Raw genomic sequence first — 18,705 nt, 5'->3', positions numbered from 1 at the left:
AAAATAAATGTGAAATGTTTTGTGTAAATTGTATTATTATTATTAATTAATAAAAAATTGAATTATGTAAAAATATTAAATTGTATAATTATTTAAAATAATATATAAAAAAATACAATTATTAAATAATTATTAAAAATATTATTTATTAATTATAAAAAAAAAGAATAAAAATTATTTTAATCCCATGATGGTTATTAAAAATACAAGCAACAAAAACAATCTCATTTATTTAAATTATTATTTAATTATTAAATATTTAATTATTAGAATTTGCTGTACATGTATTAAAACAGGCCAGTTTAAAACCACTTTTGTAAAGACTTCCTCTTTTATTGTTTTTTATGAATCGTGGGTTCAATTAGGATTAAATAATGTCTAGACTAGGTGAGGGAATAAGATATTTTTTTTTAGACCTGATAACTTGCACCATTTTGTATGCCATGGCACTCTCAAATTCAAATAGATAGTTCATGAAGCCTTCGCAACAAGCCTCACGCAAAAAACATCATAAGAACAACCAGCCGAATGATGAAATGCATTGATTTCTTTGTAATTCCTGTGATCTCCATTTTTGGATCCACCACGAAGAGTGGATGTTTTTGAGGAAATAATGGATAAATGCTATTTGCGTTGCTTTGTTTGTAAAAGAAAGGGTAATTAGGTTAGAGGGAGAAGACACCGCATCTGGCACTGAACGAGAATCTCTGTGTATGTGATTAGTTGCCAAGAGGGTCCCCAGATGGCATCTATTACCTGCGTGCATTAATTAAAGATCCAAGCGCGGACCCCATTAAAGCTCAGAGTGGCCCTGAGGACACACGTGCGTATACGTTCTGGAGATTTGAACCACTGAAGATGCTTTTCATGCACACACTGGAATGAAAGCAAAGGACTGATGAAATAAAGAAGGCGGGATGAGAAGGAACACATTTTAAACACTGTGGACATCTTTCAAACATAACACATTATGTTTTCATGTCAGAGAACAGTGGAAAACCTTTCAAGTTCTGTATTGCTTTATTTGGTTCATTTACTCACCTGTTCCAAACCCCTGTGACTTTCTTTCTTCTCGAGCACATAATGAGTGTTTTTGAAGACTGCGAAATTACAAAGAATGGCAACTTAAGCTTTTAAACTCCAAAAAGGACACAAAAGCTCCAGTGACTCATAAACGGTATGTCAGGTCTTCTCAAGTCTCACACTTATTAAATAAAGTTTATTTTTATTGGCATAGATGGTTCCATTAGCAACCTTTGACATTCATAGAACCCTTTAATTCCACAAGTGGTTCTTTTATTACAATGTTCTTAAAAGTAAAAGTGCTAAATTGGAATAGATGGTTCAATGAAGAACCATCACCATCCACTTTTGGATCCTCTAGCGTAGTTCTTTTAAGAACTGTTTAGTGAAAGTTTTTTTGGGAAACCTAGAATGGTTCCCCAATGGTTCTCCATCTGTGGTTCCATGAAGAAACTTTAACATTCCTGGAATCTTACCATTCCACAAAAGGTTCTTTAGATTATTAAAATGTCTTTTACACTAAGAAAATAGTGGTTCTTTTGAGAACTATTGATTGAAACGTTCTCTGGGGAACCTAAAATAGTTCCCCAATGGTTTCTTATCTATGGTTCCATGAAGAACCTTTAACTAGAGGTCGACTGATATGGGTTTTTCTATAACCGATGCCGATGTTTAGAGGTCAGGGTCAGCCGATATGTGCTGCCGATTTTTAGGGCCGATATCTTGAAGTTCTCCCCTTTATTTGCATGCTAAAATATCACACTAAGTCGATGCACATAATTTCTAAACTTAACATCATGAACAATGAACACAATGAAGCATCTTGATTTTGTGCACTGCACAGTAGTATTATAAAAGATTTACCCAAATTTAACCAAACAAATCGAACTGACCAAATATTAAGTATATAAAACAGATAATATAAAAACTGTCAATCATTTACATAAAAGTTTAAGAGCTGAGATTAATGTTTTAAATATAAAATTTTGAATACAGAAATATTAAATGATTTATATAACTGAGAGGACCTGCCAGCAGATGGCGGCAAGACACTGACTTAATTACTGAATCATATCATTCATTTGATTCGTTCGAACAGTTGATTCATTCCTGAATAAAGCAAATGACGAATCATTTCACTAGATTCGTTTAAACTCACATTCATTCATAAACGAAACCCCGATGTTTAAATGGAAATGCACAGCGGCTCAGTCGTGACTTGTTTCAGAATACTTTTGACGACAAAAGACAGCAAAATCTTACTTTAGACGACGAAGTAAAGCAAAATCAGGCAATAGTGTAATCTGCCTGCCACCCACCTGCACCTATATTTTTCTCTGATTTATCTAACCGCACACAATCTTCCTATTACAATTATTCTAATTCTTAGTTTTGTATGATGATATGATGAATGGATGGTTCATTTTAGCTGATTTTCCCATCGCTGCACACTTATATAGGCTTAAAGGGATGGTTCGGAGTAGAATTTACTTCATTGCTATGCACTCCGAAGCCCATCTAAATACCCCAAAAAGTTTTTTTTTACCTTAGTCGAACATTTATGGAGATATTAGAGTTTTTCGAATTGCTTGTTACAGGAGTGAATGGTACATGTAATGTATCCCGTAAATTGCACCACTAAACGTGCAAGTAATCTTACCAAACTTGTACAGTAGTGTAAATAGGTTATGTACTCACAAAACGCTGCATCAGAACATTTGTAAGTCCACCATGAGTGTTTTAAAAACACGTTTTACCCGAGAACTACTAGTCTCAGAAGCTACAAGTCGACGTCACTTCCCTGGTTTGAAAAAAGCACGTAAAAGTCCTCCTACTACATCTGTGTGCATGTCAACTTGTAGGAGGACTTTTACGTGCTTTTTTCAAACCAGGCAAGTGACGTCGACATGTCGCCATTTGTAGTTTTTGAGACTAGTAGGGATCGGCTAAAACGTGCTTTTAAAACACTCATGGTGGACTTACAAATGTTCCGATGCAGTGTTTTGTGAGTACATAACCTATTTACACTACTGTACAAGTTTGGTAAGATTACTTGCACGTTTAGTGGTGCAATTTACGAGATACATCACATGTCCCATTCACTCCTGTAACAAGCAATTCGAAAAACTCTAATATCTCCATAAATGTTTGACTAAGGTAAAAAAAAAAACTTCGGATGGGGTATTTACATGGGCTTCGGAGTGCATAGCAATGAAGTCAATTCTACTCCGAACCATCCCTTTAATCACTTGTGCTTTTAAGCCAAATCCATGCTGAAAAAAATAACGTTTACTGACATCTGGACTTGACCATAGGTATAAACTCGCAGTATCTGGGGTGAGAGGACGGTCGCATCAGGTGCAATCATCAAAGTATATTTAAAAGGAAGCTGGCGCCACGGTCCTGACCACATAACCCAGGCTCAGATTTTAGAAAATGTAGTTAATGTTTACATCATTATTGATTTATCTCATCCACGCGCGATCCACCCACAAGTAATTAGAATGCCTTTTATTATTACCCGACCTGTGGATATAACCACCCTCCATTGTTTGTGAGAGCCGCCGCCGCCTTCACCCCACGCACAGAGTGAAATTCTCCGACTTGGATACAGGAAAGATAAAACAGAACTTATAACACTAGCTAATATGTTAGCAAACAAGCTGCTGATCGTTTTCGACTACAGTCCTTAAACTTAACTGCAAGTAAGCAAACCTTTAACTAGCCATAGCATTATGCCAGTTCCCAACGGTCCTATGATTTTCTTTCACTAAGTGAAAGCAACACTTCATAGTTTAGTAGTAATATATAGTACATATATGGCCATGGGATTTTGAAATATCAGAATTTAAGCCTTACCTTTATCTCTCAGAAATGTTATTGAATCTTACAAAAGTTTTGGCTTGGGGTCCTTCACAGTAGTGTTCCACCACACCAATAACACGGGGCTGCCCGCAGACGTGCCTGACTTTAAATCGGCACTACTAAACACGGATATCGGCTGATGCCGATATATTAAAAAAATGGCAAATATCGGCCCGATGTATCGGCCGGACGATATATCGGTCGACCTCTACCTTTAACGTCCATAAAAATCTTTTTATTCCACAAAATGTTCTTTGTAGTGGAAAAAGGTTCTTTATAAAAAAATTAAAATGTTCCTCAATCTAAGAAAAAATTGGTTATATTAAAAAAATGCTTGGTGAATGATTCTTTGGGGAGCCAAAGAATGGTCCCCCAATGGTTCACGATCTGTGATTCCATAAAGATCCTGAATGGAATCCGGTCAATAGAATCTGATGTGGTTCTTTTAAGAACTGTTCAGTCTTTGGGGAACCTAAAATGGTCCCATCTGTGGTTCCAAGAAGAACTATTGTTTCTCTGGGGAACCTAAAATTACCAAAGAAAGACCCTTTTTGGATTGAAGAACCAAATATGGTTCTTCTAAAGCATTTCTGTGAAAACCTACTTTTGGAAGCTTTTTTTAAGAGTGAAAAATGTGGTTCTTTTAAGAACTTTTCAGTGAAACGTACTTTGGAGAACCTTAAATGGTTTCCAAATAGTTCTCCATCTATGGTTCCATGAAGAACCTTTAACATTCCTGGAATCTTACCATTCCACAAAATGTTCTATATAGTGGAAAAATATGGTTCTTTTAAGAACTGTTCAGTGAAAGGTTCTTTGGGGTACCAAAAATCACAAAGGAAAAGCCCCTTTTAGAAGCTTTTTGCATCTGATGTGTTTGCCTCTTTCTGTGAGAATTAAACTCACTGTTGAACAGTAAAATGCAGTCTAAAGCCTCTTAGCTTTCAGGTATCAATTACATCCAAATGCACTGAAATGCAACATTTTTCCTGTTTATCACAGATTTAGCACATCAACGGTAGTTTTTCAGAGGACTCAGATGTTGTTTTCCCCCGATTAGCTCTTGGCAGATCGCTGGGGTTCGGCGGCGTGTGGGTTCACATTCGGCGTCTCTTAATCTCTCCTGGCACTTGTGTTTTTACAGATAAAACGAACACGTGTAAATCTGCTCGTGAAAACGCACCCATATCATGCACTTGACATGCGTGACTATACGTCAAATCTTAAACTGCATAACGTAACCTCTACAATTACCCTACTCGAGTAAAGAAGTCTGTCGTACATGCTGAAAACGAGATGTGATGTTTAAGTCTCTACAAGTGGAAAAACAGATGTTAAATCATTCTCCACTCCACACCGACTGCAGAGTGTGACAATATAGGAGTTTAAAGGGAATTTTAATAACAGCAGTTAGCAAGACAATAAACCAAAACGATCTTTGAACATCAACGTGTGTCTGTGCATTTAAGCAGGCAGCAAAACTAAGCACAGAAAAGTCTGTAAAACTGGATTTGGTGAGTAAATACATGTTAGAAGCCGTAACATACAATTGTTTTAAAATGAAATGATAATGATAGTCTGACCGTCACTGACATGAACAATCTAAACGCATACAAACCACCTACTAAAAACATCTCTTAAATATAAAGTTAATTATTTAACTTTTATATTTAACTTTATATTTAAATTTAATTTATTTTTACATTTAATGAGATATTTGTGTAGAGGGAAAAAAAGACAACTGAATCTGAATATACAGGGACAGAAAGTTAATTATGTAACACAATTGTTATGACACATTATATAACATGATATAATGATAATCTTATGTTCAAAACAACTTGGCTATCGTTATTTTAGTCTCTTAATGTAGGGCTGTTCACAGTAAATGCTGCTCCACACAAACTGTTATTAAAAAAAGAGCTCAAACCGTCACTTTGAGTTGACACATTTTGATGTCCACATATTCAAGAAAATACAGTGGCTGTAGCATTTATGTCGTAAAGAAATGTTCAAATATTGAAGATTGAGTGGACATTTAAATTTAATGTTGTTTAGTAAATATTAAACAAGATCTCGCCGTAACAATTGTCAGGCCGTTGGCGCCCTCTGCAAGCATTTGTTATAATGCGTAATGTACATTAGCTGTTGTTTATAATAAATTGTGTATTTTAATGGTTTTGTTCAATAAAACCATATGACTACTTGCTTTTGATACTTTATTTGAACTAATTATTATTGCCTCATTGCTATTATATATGTATTTAAAGACTATTGTTTGCTTAGGTCTATTTTTATTATCACAAAATTATCGAATAATTACTCGATTACCAAAATAATACTAAAATAACACTACAAGTTAATATTTTGACACATTGTTAATATGTTGAATTAAGTTTTTTTTACAGTTGAGGTCAAAAGTTTGCATACCCCTTTCAGAATCTGCAAATTGTTAATTATATTTCCAAAATAAGAGGAATCACACAAAATGCATGTTATTGTTTATTTAGTACTGACCTGAATAAGATATTTCACATAAAAGACATTTATATGTAGTCCACAATAATAGTGGAATTTATAGAAATGACCCTGTTCAAAAGTTTACATCCCTTGATTCTTAATACTGTGTTGTTACCTGAATGATCCACAGCTTTGTTTTTTTGTTTAGTGATAGTTGTTCATGAGTCCCTTGTTTGTCTTGAGAAAAATTCTTTAGGTCCAACAAATTCTTTGTTTTTTCAGCATTTTTGTGTATTTGAACCCTTTCTAACAATTGATTTTGAGATCCATCTTTTCAGACCGAGGACAACTGAGGGACTCATTTGCAACTATTACAGATGGTTCCAATGCCAGGGTGTGAAAACTTTTGAACAGAATGAAAGTGTTGTATATGTTTCTTATTTTGCCTAAAATATTATATATTTTTTTCCATTTAGTACTGTCATTCAGAGGCTACAGAAGATACTTACATGTCTCCCAGAAGACAAAATAAGTTAAATTTACCCTGCTCTTCAAATTTAAATGTTTTCATCCTCGGCTCTTAATGCATTGCGTTTTCTTTCTAAAACACAAGTAAGTATTTGAACCTTCTATAATAGTTGCATTTGAGTCCCTCAGTTGTCCTCAGTATAAAAAGATGGATCTCAAAATCATAGTCATTGTTAGAAAGGGTTCCAATGCTGGAAAACCAAAGAATTTGTAGGACCTGAAGGATTTTTCTGAAGTACAGGTACTAAAAGGTATTTAAAATAATAATGTAATCAGTAATAATAATAATAATAATATAATATTAAGAAGAAGAAAGTATTATAATTATTTTTTTATTATTATTTTATAGTTTAAATATTACATGTAATTTAATAAATTATTTATAATAAGAATAATACATTTTGAATGAAAAAGCAGTGTTTTAAACTTAGAATGAAAAAAAGAAATACTAATTTACAATTAAATTTAATTACAATGGAATTCAATTTAATGGCTGGAACGATATATATACGGCTTGTAAATTTTCCCAATCCACTTGCCATTCGTTAGGTTTGGCCAAAAGTTAATATTGGATTGTGTGAGTGTGTGGAGGCGTGAGGGGTTCGGCACAACACACAGCTGTTTAGCCAAAGATAACAAACTGTCACAGTGTAGGTTACATGCAGAGGGCCACTGTAGCATTCATTTGCTAATTCCTCATCTTATTTCCACACAGCAATTTTTCTTTTTTTCTTAGCCTCTATTTTTGTAAATAATATCAGGATGGGAAATATGGAAATTTATAAGCGCTTTGAAGCCCTCCGGTAACAGTGGGTTTCCACCTATTCCTGTGTGACAGGAAGTGAAAAGACGGCAGGAGGTGGACAATATCCAGCACCCCTCCCTCTCGGCCGAAAAAAAGCTGTCGCTCTCCTCCTTGTGCGTCTGTCTCCCTCGCACGAGGAAAATGAGATTACTTTTGACAATGACTGATGCGCTAGCCATGAATACATTTGTTACTGAAAATGAAAATCCCTGTTAAATCTCATTTTAATGAGCAATGTGGACGGTGGACACCGAATTTTTGTTCAATGGCAGCAGCGTGGGCCGTCTTTGTGTCGTCGCTTAAATATTCATAGAGGAATGTCGAAACTCATTCAACATTCATGTTTTGGGCCGCTGTGAAGAACCACATATTTGGAAGTTGATCAAAAACTTGGGTTGCGAAGATAAAGTTGGCAATTTTTCAGAGAATTTTAAAGTTAATTAAATCATCTTTCCCATTAGGCACGCTTGAAACATTAGGGGTAACTGAACATATTTCTGATAAATACTGTTCTTTCAAACTTTCTCATCAAAACAATTCTGGGAAAAGTAAGTTTTTCTTATTTACATGCTAATTCATTAATATTATTTTGTATTATTGTACACTGCTGTTCATAAGTTTGGGATCAGTAAGATTTTTTTTTTTTTTTTTTTTTTAAATAAGCCTCTTATGCTCACCAAGTCTGTGTTTATTTGATTAAAAATACAGAAAAAGTAGTAAAATTGTGGAATATTATTACAATTTAATATAACTGTTTTCTATTTGAATATACTTTAAAATACAATTTATTCCTGTGATGCAAAGTTAAATTTTCATCAGATATTACTCCAGTCTTTGTCACATGATCCTTCAGAAATCAATCTTATATGCTGATTTATCACTTTAATTAATTAAAATATCCTTGCTGAATACAAATAAATTTCTTAAAAAAAAAAATCTGACCCCAAAATTTTTAACAGTAGTGTGTATATTTTTACAAAACATTTCTATTTTTAATAAATGCTGTTCTTTTTACTTTTTATTCCTTAAAGATTCCTGAAAAAAAAAAAAAAATCAGTACAACGGTTTCTGACATTCTTCTCAGAATTGCGTGAAATTTTGACTTTTTCTCAAAATTGTGCTGTAAACTCACAATCAACCTTTTTTTTTTCCAGAATTACATCACAGAATTCTGAGAAAAAAGTCAGAATTGCAAGTTTTTAGCATGCGATTCTCAGAAAAAGTCAATTTTGTCAGAATTGCATGATATAAACTTTCAAATTGCCAGGAAAAAAAAAGTCTGAATTGTGAGTTTATATCACGCAATTCTGAGAAAAATGTCGGTAGTGTATATTGTTACAAAACATTTCTATTTTGTATAAATGCTGTTCCCTTTCACTTTTTATTCATTAAAGAATCCTGAAAAAAGTACCACAGGTTCCAAAAGAAATGTATAAAATTTGTACAACAGTTACCAAAATTGATAAATCGGACATTGTGATAAATGACATTGAAGACTGGAGTAACGATACTGAAAATTCAGCTTTGTATCACAGGAATAAATTAGATTTTAAAATATATTAAAATAGAAAACCGTTCATTTAAATAGCAATAATATTTCACAATATTACTGTGTTTTCTGTATTTTTGATAACCCTTGATGAGCATAAATAACTTTGTTAAAAAAAAATTATAAATCGTACTGATTCCAAACTTTTGAATGGAAATGTATAAGAAAGTTTGGTGATTGCGTCACCTATTTGCTGAAGGTTTTTTACATTAACGGAAAAGTGAAGTTTTACAGTCAACATCTGTCGGCAATTTGTCGACAGCATGTATGAAATGTATCCGTGTCCCCATCTTCATTCTCCTTGGCGGAGGGCGGAGAATGATGACAGGGCTTGTTTTAAAGGGCTGCCGTGGGGTGAAGATGGATTGGCTTGTCATCCGTTGGGGACTTGACAACGTTGATGCTTGTCAGGTTGGTGTCAGAGATGGGATTGGGGGGAAAAGGGACGCTCTGGGGCGCACAGAGGAGATGTAGAGGGGAGGAGAAACTTAATCATGTTTGTAAGACACCTCAGGCCACACATAAAATATGGTGGACTTTGGTCCATAGAAATGGACTGTTTCAAGGTGCAAGGTAATACGTTTACCTAACTGGTGAAATATTGATGCTTTTGACTATTATTATTATTATTATTATTATTATTCTTTTTTTATTTTAGGTTTTTTTATACACTACTGGTTGTAATATTTTATAAATGTTTTGACAGTTCATTGCAACTTTTTAGCTTTAAATTGTGACACTTTCTACGAATTGCATGATATAAACTCCGAATGATGTAAACTCAAAATTGTGACTTTTTTTGTCTTAGAATTGTGTATATAATCTCACAATTCTGACTGGTTTTCTCAGAATTAAATGATATAAACTTGCAATTCTGACTTTTTTTGTTTCAGAATTGTGTAATATAAACTAGAAATTAATTTACATTCAATGACATTTTTCTCAGAATTGTGTAATATAAACTCACAATTCTGACTTTCTCACAAATGCGAGTTTATAACTTGCAATTCTGACATTTTTCTCAGAACTGTATGAAATAAACTCAATTCTGTTTTTCTCAGAACTGCATGACATAAACTCAAAATTCTTACTATGTTTTTCTCAGAATTGCAATGTAAAGTCGCAATGCTGACTTTTTTTGCTCAGAATTGCGTATATAACCTCACAATTCTGACTGGTTTTCTCAAGAATTAAATGATATAAACTTGCAATTCTGACTTTTTTGTTTCAGAATTGCATAATATAAATGTGAAATTTTGACTGAAATTTTTTTTCTTAGAATTCCAAGATATAAACTCGATATAATTCTGACTTTTTCTCAGAATTGCATGATACAAACTTGCTATTGCGAGTTATAAAGTGTGATATAAACTTGAAATTATGACACTTTTCTCACAAATGAGTTTATATCCCACAATTTTTTCTCAGAATTGCATGATATAAACTCACAACTGCGAGTTATAAAGTCAGAATTGCGAGACATACTCAGTTCTAACTTTTTTCCTCACAAATGAGTTTATATCCCGCAACTTTTTTTTTTTTTTTTAGAATTGTGGGATATAAACACAAAATTCTGACTTTTTTTCAGAATTGCATAATATAAATTTGAAATTTTGACTTTTTCTTAGAAGTGCATGATATAAACTCGAAATTGCAAGTTATAAAGTCAGCATTGTGGGATATAAACTTGAAATTCAGACTTTTTTTTTTCAGAATTGCGAGATAACTCAATTCTGATTTGTCTCACAAATGAGTTTATATCCCGTAATTCAGAATTTTTTATTCGCAGAATAGCATGATATGAACTCACAACTGCGAGTCATAAAGTCAGAATTGCGAGAAATGTGCTCAGTTCTGACTTTTTTCTCATAATTGCATGATATAAACTCGAAATTCTTTTTTTTTTCTCAAAATGGCATGATATAAACTTGCAACTGCAAGTTATAGTCAGAATTGCAAGATATAAACTCCCAATTATGACTTTTTCTCAGAAGATTTATTCTGCAGTTACTAGTTAAAGTTCTGAGAAAAAAAAATACTGATATGTTCTCATATTTGCGAGTATCTCAAAACTCTGACTATTTCTTAGAGTGCAAGTTTATATCTCACAGTTCTGAGTTTATAACTCTCAACTGCAAGTTTGTAGCATGCAATTCTGAAAAAAAAAATTCAGATTGTGAGATAAAAGGTCAGAATTCAGTGGCGGAAATGGACTTCCATACTTGTGTGTGTAAAAAAAGGCATATTTTTTTCCCGCCATTTATGTCAAACACTTGGGGAAAAAAAAAAAACAGAATCACTCTCCAGCCAGTTCATTACTAGAGGAATAAACCCTCCACATTTGCTCTCTTTTCAAAAGCGGCATCCACCAAGGCTCAATCTTACTCCATCACACAACCCCAGATAAACGGCAAACAACCATCAACAACAAAGGCTACACGTGTGGTGACCCGTGGAGTGTATTTCACATGAGCAAAGGGACGGAAAATACCCAGTGCATCATTTAGGCCAAAAGGATAATCAATATCTTTCTCCAGATCATGGGTCGAAAGCGGTCCCTAGTTGAACCTTATCCTGACAGTGCATCGTCTTATGGCTTCTCTCCAAATGGATTCTTTCAGCTATAGCTCAAAGTACAGCCCATTATATCTGGATTTCTTTCCCACCATAAACCATTCTAATTTTTGTGGTGGTTTCTGCACCCCACCTTGATCCTGGGAGATGCAAGGGAATTTAAAATATTAGAGAGGAGTGAAAGAAATAGGAGAAGTTCATTAGTATTTATTAGGTATGTACAAGGTGCTATCAAAGATTGGACAGATTTCTGGTGCTTAAAATAGATTTAAGTGGGTTAAAGCGTTCTTTGATAATGGAAGATGTAAAATATCACCCTTATTGAGATGCATGTGAATGAGCTTGTCGTTGTGATCCTATAATTGGAAGCCTAGAGTCTTTTGAATTCTCACAAAAGGCCATGACAGGGAAGAATATCATCTTTGAATCATTTTTCACTTTTGAACTGATCTGAACAAAACTGATTCACTAAAATAATTAAGCCTTAATATAGCTTCCCAAACTCTGTTGTTTGTTATATTAAAACAGAATTATTTTTAATGAATTGGTTCATTCAGACATTTATGTGAATCAAAGCAGTCTGGACTAGGTTTATAAAGAATTCAGAATCCATTATAAGTTTCTTATGAGTTTAGAACAAACCCCAAACCACTAATTTTTAAGAAATATCAATGCAATGCTGCCTGGAAAAGCACTGCAATAATTTTGAATTTCAAGAAAAAGTAATCACTGTGGGATATAAAGCCAAATTCTCAATTCCCTCTTCCACGCTGCTTTTTGTGGCCATTGTTTCTCTGGTCTCTGATAAACACTGACAATACTGGGGTCTGCAGTCAGGCTGATTAGAAACAATAATGAAATACCTGCTTGAGAAAACCCTGCTTTAATACTCCATAACACATGAAAGAACCAGAATGCTCTCAGAAGCCCTCCATCAAAGTATATATTATTGCCTCATATCTCTTTCATGCTTGTTTTATGGCTCTTGCATTAATTGTTGTTTTTATTTTTTCTCCACAACAAATGAAGCCACATGGAGAGAGTCTAAGAAAGGTAATGTGCCAAAAACAATGCCACAACAACACTGATGAGCTGATGAAATAGTGCTTTCTCATCAGATATTAGTGTTGGACAAACTACATTTTCAATGTAGTCTTAATGAGAAAAAAAAAAACAAGTAATAAAGTCGCAGAATTACTCACTGAATAAATAGTAATTCAATATAAGTTCATTCAGGATATAAACAAACAATTGTGTCACTGAATCACTCACTGAACCAATTTGTTCAATAAACATGGATTCATTCAGGAAAAACAAGTGATTAAGTCACTCACTGAACTAATTTGTTCAATAAATATGGATTCATTCAGGAAAAACAAGTGATTAAGTCACTAAATTACTGAATTAGTGAATAAATACTAATTCAATTAACAGATTCATTCAGGAAATAAACAAATGATTGGGTCACTGAATCACTCACTGAAACAATCTGTTCAATAAACATGGATTCATTCAGGAAAAAAAAACAAGTAATGAAGTCGCGGAATTACTCACTGAATAAATAGTCATTCAATAAGCACAGGTTCATTCAGGAAATAAACAAATGATTGGGTCACTGAATTACTCACTGAACCAATTTGTTCAATAAATATGGATTCATTCAGGAAAAAAAAAAAAAAAATAATAAAGTTGTGGACTTACTCACTGAATAAATAGTCATTCAATAAACATAGGCTCATTCAGGAAATAAACAAATGATTGGGTCACTGAATCGCTCACTGAAGTGACTCTTTCAATAAACATGAATTAATTCAGGAAATGAACATGTGATTGAGTCAATGAACCACTCACTGAACCGATTCTTTAAATAAACATGAATTCATTCTGAAAATAAACACATGATTAGGTCACTGAATTACTCACTGAACCAATTAATTCAATACACACAGATTCATTGAGGAAATTGACGTGATTGGGTCACTGAATCACTCCCTGAACTGATTCGTTCAATAAACTGATTCATTCAGGAAATAGACACTGATTCGGTAAATGAATAACTACAATTATTTGTTCAGTAAACAGGTTCATTTAGGAAATAGACACATGATTGGGTCACTGAATCACTCACTAACCCGGATTGTTTAATAAACAGGTTATTCAGGAAATAGGCACGTGATTGGGTCACTAAATAACTCACTAACTTGATTAATTCAATAAACAAATTAATTCAGGACATTGACACGTGATTGGGTCACTGTTTATTGAGCGAATCTGTTGCGTGTCTATGTCCTGAATGAATCTGAGTAACTGAATCACTCACTAACCTAATTTGTTCAATAAACACGGATTCATTCAGGAAATAGACATGTGACTGGGTCACTGAATCACTCACTGAACTGATTTGTTCAATAAACACAGAATCATTCAGGAAATAGACACTCGACTAAGTAATCTTGATTTGTTTAATAATCAATGATTCATTCAGAAAATAGACACCGTGATTTGGTCACTGAATCACTCACTGAACCATTTAATTCAATACACACAGATTCATTCAGGAAATAGACATGTGATTGGGTCACTGAATCACTCACTGAACTGATTTGTTCAATAAACAGAATCATTCAGGAAATAGATACATGACTGAGAAACTGAATCACTCACTAACCTAATTTGTTCAATAAACACGGATTCATTCAGGAAATACACACTGATTCAGTCACTGAATAACTACAATTATTTGTTCAATAAACTGGTTCATTTAAGAAATAGACAAAAAACATGTTTGGGTCACTTAATCACTGACTGAACCTATTTGTTCAATAAACAAAGATTTGTTTAATAAACACTAATTAATTCAGGAAATTAACATGTGACTGGGCCACTGAATCACTCACTGAACCAATTCATTCAATAAACACAAATTCATTCAGGAAATAAACATGTGACTAGGCCACTGAATCACTCACTGAACAAATTTGTTCAATAAACACAAAATCATTCGGGAAACAAACATGCGATTAGATCACTGAAACATTCACTGTATCAAATTGTTCAACAAGACAGATTCATTCAATGAAACAAATAGCTGTAAGTGAATCATTGCGTCATTTACTCAAATGACATGTTTAAAATCGATTCATTAATTTATTGACACTAAACTCATTAAAAAAGGATAATAAAAAGCCAAACATTGGTGAACAGGACAAGCTGCTGTGTTGATAATGCTGTCATTTCCACCTGTCCTTCCTAATCAGGCCTTCTTCACTACATGTTCCCATGTGTCCTTTTTTCATTATACTACTTCCATTTCTATTCTTCTCTAGTATTGTTTATGTTCTTTGCTCTAATAACAGCTGGTGAGTAAGTCAATTAGAGGGTTATGCAAAATCATTTATGTCAACTTTGAATGCAAGCATGTTGTATGAATCATTTGTCTATGGCGGGAATTAGTGGACGGCTGTACTAAAAGCCCCATCCTGCACGCCATCGCAACAAGACGCAGTATAGGGGACATGAGGTCTTTAGATTGAGGCCTAACAGTTTTATGGCCTGATGGTCTCTTTGATAAGATGCCCTTAATGGGCTTGATCCATCTCAAGACAAAGCCTGCACCTCTTTAAATGCCTTTGAAGTGAGCAGTCACTAATGAATGAGAATTGGCTTCATTATAAAGATGTCAAGACAACAGATTCACTTTGAAACTTTGTGTAAGTTTCCTGCACAAACACGTGAAATAATGCTTATCTGAAATTTGCCTCAATCTATAGGTCCTTTAATAATAATAATAATAATAATAATAATAATAATAATAACACACATTGAAGACTGAAGACCCTGAGGACTGGAGTAATGATGCTGAAAACTCTGCTTTGCATCACAGGAATAAATCACATTTTAAAATTATTTTAAAGATTAATTGCGATTGTTCACATCCAAAATAAAAGTTTGTTTACATAATATGTGTGTGTACTGTGTATATTTATTATATATACACTCTATCTCACAAATATGCGTACACCCCTCACATTTCATAAACCATTTTAGTATATTTTCTCAAGGAACAATTACTATAGACATGAAACTTGGATATATTTTAGAGTAGTCAATGTGCAGCTTGTATAGCAGTATAGATTTACTGTCCCCTGAAAATTACTCTACATACAGCCACTATCATCAAAATAGCTGGCATCAAATGTGAGTACACCCTAAACGAACTTGACCAAAGTGTCAATATTTTGTGTTCGCACCACTGTTATTTGGCACCGCCTTAATCATTCTGGGCATGGAATTGACCAGAGCTGCACAGGTTGTTGCTGGGATCCTCTTCCACTCCTCTATAATGACATCACAGAGCTGCTGGATGTTAGACACATGGTGCTTCTCCACCTTACGCTTGAGGATGCCCCACAGGTGCTTAATAGGGTTCAGGTCTGGAGACATACGTGGCCACCCCATCACCTTCAGCTTCCTCAGCAAGGCAGTTGTCATCTTGGTGGTGTGTTTGGGGTCGTTCATGTTGGAAAACTGCCCTTCAGCCTAGTTTCTGGAGGGAAGGCATCATGTTCTGCTTCAGAATGTACAGTATATAATAGAATCCATGTTTCCCTCATAAACTGCAGCTCCCCAGTACCAGCAGCACTCATGCAGCCCCAGACCATGATGCTACCACCGCCATGCTTGACTGTAGGCAAGACACAATTTTCTTGTTACTCCTCACCAGGGCATCGCCACACATGCTGGACACCATCTGAGCCAAACAAGTTTATCTTACAGTTTCATCAGACCACAGGACATGGTTCCAGTAATTCATGCTCTTGGACAGGTTGTCTTCAGCAAACTGTTTGCAGGCTTTCTTGTGAGCCAGCTTCAGAAGAGTCTTCCTTCTGAGACGACACCCATGCAAACCAACTTGTTGCAGTGTGCGGCGTATGGTCTGAGCACTGACAAGCTGACCTTCTACTTCTGCAACTTTTAAAGCAATGCTGGCAGCACTAATCCATCTGTGTTTGAAGCCAGGTTCTCCACCTGACGCACAGAACGAGTGCTCAACTTCATTGATCGACCCTTGCAAGCTGTTCCGAATGCAACCCATCTTGGAAAACCTCTGTATGACCCTGACCACTGTAGTGTAACTTGGTTTCAGGGTGTTACTGAACCTCTAATAGCCTTGGCCATCTTTGTGGAGAGCAATAATTTGAATTCTCAAATCCTTAGAAGAGTTCTTTGCCATGAGATGCCATGTTGAACATCCAGTGGTCAGTATGAGAGAATTGTACTTAAAAAAAAAAGCACCAAATATTAACTGCTCTATTACAAGATTACACACAACACAACTTTCCTGTCAAGCAGACAAAAACATACTGCTCTTATCACTTAGGGTGTACTCACTTTTGTTGCCAGCTATTTTGACAATAATGGCTGTATGTTGAGTTATTTTCACAGGGCAGTAAATATATACTGCTATACAAGCTGCACATTGACTACTCTAAAATGTATCCAAGTTTAATTTCTATAGTATTGTCCCTTGATAAGATATACTGAAATGGTTACTAAAATGTGAAGAGTACTCACTTTTGTGAGATACTGTATATAAATACATGCATGTATATATTTTGTAAAAATTAAATGTGTTAAATATGTTAAATATATACATGCATGTGTGCGTATTTATATATGTATATGTATATACATATATACACACACACACTATATTGCCAAAAGTATTAGGACACCCCCTTCTAATGAAACGGTTTGACAACTTTAGTAATTTCTATGAGTACAAATCTTAATGTTTAAGCACTAAATGATATTAATGAGTTTAATTATATTCTAGGGAATTTTGTGCTTCTAATTTTATAGCAACAGTTTTGACAGGACCTTTTTATATTGTAACATGACAATGCCTCTGTGAAATGACTGAGTCAGTGTGGAAGAACTTGACTGGTCTGCATAAAGCAAAGTCCAAATCCCAGCTAAACACCTCTGGTGTGACTTTAAATGCAGACCTTGAGCCAAAAACTCATCACCAAACACCAATGTTGTACATATGGGTACAGTCATTTTAGACACTTCCAAAACTGTTGCCACAGCTTTGAAAGTTTTTTTTTTCCTGTTCATAAGAAGGGGGTGTCCCAATACTTTTGTACAAGTTATTGGTTTTTGGTTTTGGAGTTTTCGGCGCAAGATCTTCATTTAAAGTGACTGGAGGTGTTCAGCTTGGATTAAGACTTTGCTTTCTGCAGACCAGTCAGGTTCTTCCACACTGACTGAATCAATCATTTCTTTTTGAACCTTGCCTTATACACAGAGGCGTGGTCCTGTTAGAATAGAAAAGAGACCCGTCCACTGCAGAACTGTTGCTACAAAATTAGAAGCACACAATCCCCTAGAATATCATTATATGCTTAAACATTAAGATTTATTCTCATGGAAATTACTAAAGTGTTCATTGAAAGGAGGTGTCCCAATACTTTTGGCAATACTTTTATTTTGGATGTGATCTATCGCGATTAATCGTGATTAATCATTTCACAACCCTAATTGAAACAACCCTTTTAAATTGTAATATTTCACAATATCACTATTTTTACTGTATGTTTGACCAAATAAATGCAGCCTTAAGCAAAGGCGAAAAAAAAAAAAAATTCCCAACCTCAAACCTTTAAACTAGAGCTGTCAATTGATCGAAAATAAGTGACTCATTATTCACACATTTTTTGCAATTAATCATGATTAATTGCGATTAAAAGACTGAAGCTTGTAAAATTGGATATTTAAATGTAAAAACCTTTGAATCTATGCAATTTTGTGTACATGCAATTTGAATTGTACGTTGTTTTAAATTGTAAGTTATGGTTCTGTGAGTTATATATTATCCAGAAAATGCAAACGTCTTTTG

Source organism: Garra rufa, chromosome 25 (assembly GCF_049309525.1).
Source record: "Garra rufa chromosome 25, GarRuf1.0, whole genome shotgun sequence".
Taxonomy (NCBI): domain Eukaryota; kingdom Metazoa; phylum Chordata; class Actinopteri; order Cypriniformes; family Cyprinidae; genus Garra; species Garra rufa.
The sequence above is the reverse complement of the archived record's forward strand: the minus strand, read 5'-3'. Positions refer to the sequence as shown.